This window comes from Sinohyriopsis cumingii, chromosome 10 (genome assembly GCF_028554795.1).
Source record: "Sinohyriopsis cumingii isolate HCF-2022 chromosome 10, ASM2855479v2, whole genome shotgun sequence".
Lineage (NCBI taxonomy): Eukaryota > Metazoa > Mollusca > Bivalvia > Unionida > Unionidae > Sinohyriopsis > Sinohyriopsis cumingii.
In genome coordinates, this window is record NC_142970.1 from 45,066,006 (window position 1) to 45,067,585 (window position 1,580).

The 1,580-nt window shown below is 32.8% G+C and overlaps 1 protein-coding gene across 1 annotated transcript in view; it reads left to right on the forward strand.

The window, feature by feature from the left end:
• Positions 1-1,215: 1,215 nt before the first annotated feature.
• Positions 1,216-1,580, forward strand: part of LOC149789959 (uncharacterized) — a 16,524-nt gene continuing 16,159 nt past the window's right edge. The window contains exon 1 of the mRNA XM_089972035.1: positions 1,216-1,305. The gene's annotated coding sequence lies outside the window, so the exon portion shown is untranslated. The remainder of the gene's footprint in view (positions 1,306-1,580) is intronic.

The following is a 1,580-nucleotide window of genomic DNA, read 5'->3' on the forward strand; positions in this document are numbered from 1 at the left end:
ACCGTTTCAGTGAAAGATCATTAAATTCATTCTTATGCATTTTGTTTTCTGTAATCTTAAAACTGCATCTTATACGAGCAAATAGCTAACAAACCTTATGTTTAAATATGTAAAACTATAAACTATCATCCTGCTATTTAGATGCAAGCTTTATGTGGTCGATTTTGGTTCAACCAAACCTCTGAATCCGCTTTAAACTAATGATATGCACTTGAAGTTCGTATATAATGAAACTGAAAGTACGGACTAAGCTAGATTGAGAGATATTTGTTTAGCCTATCAGTTCGCCTACAAAGTGCATGTTACCTCCGCCTTTTCAGTCCCAGGTAATCCACGATTACCTGAGATAACCTAATATTCATGTTATATCACTACTTAGGTCAAAATATGAACCCAATGTTATATTCCTGTCAACTTTCTAAAGTGACTTTCAGTCAAAAATATCAAGTCATATACGTTTGCAAGATTATTTTTCATCGAAAGAAAGTTACACGAATTAGACAAAAGAACATTTGTCCTTACTAACCGATTTCGTCCAGCATCTACTTCAACTACTACTGCTAATACTACTGCCATCCGTTTGCCAACAATTGCGGACCATTTTATTTTATTTCTAACTTGTATATTAAACAAGGCTAAAGTCACCCGCTTTGCAATTAACAAATATTTATCAAGCTTTATAGACACAATAGTGTGCATGTGTAGAAACAAACGAATTATATGACAACACAAAATTGAAAACGAACACATTTATAGCATTGTCTACACAACAACATATGATGGGACGACAATAATGATGCTGACTACGATTAGGATAAGATCATGACGACATGGATGGCAGTGTTGGTAACAGTGATGACAGGCTGCGATAACGATGATGATTGCATTAAAATATGACATTAAAAATGAAACCTATACCAACTATATAAATGCTGACACGATGAGCTTGATAAGGATGGTAATGATGAGCAAAAAATAACCTCTAAAGAAAACATTTTATACTGGAATAAGATGCATAAATATTCTTGTGATATCATTCTTGAAAAGGACATAAGTTGTATAATATCATATAAGCATTGTAACCTTGAGCTACTTTAGCTCAGGCTAACAAGAGCCTGACCCGATTAATCAATGCGGCTTTCTCCGAAAGCCACAGGTGCAAAGGAACATAGCTATATATGGCAATATCTATTACTTAACGAGAATTCATAATGACATGTGATATACATGCATTTGCCGATCCTACTAGAAATCAGTTTGAATTATCAGTACTACCAAACACTCGGCTGGTATTTTTTGATAAAAGTAAGTAATATTTTATTGTATTTTATTTATATTATTTATAGCAATATAAGATGTATGTCGATTCTTCCAATATTTGTAAGATATGGGCGTGGTTAGTATTGATCATAAGTATGCGAGTTAATTTCTAAAATGTTTTGTGTGAGTTAATTGCATTGATATTTTTAAACCAAGCATAAAATGTAACATCCTTGATCTCCTGCAATAATATCGACTTTTCTTGACATTACGCAATTGTTGCCCAGACCATACTAAAAAAGCACAAAATATTTCAATAC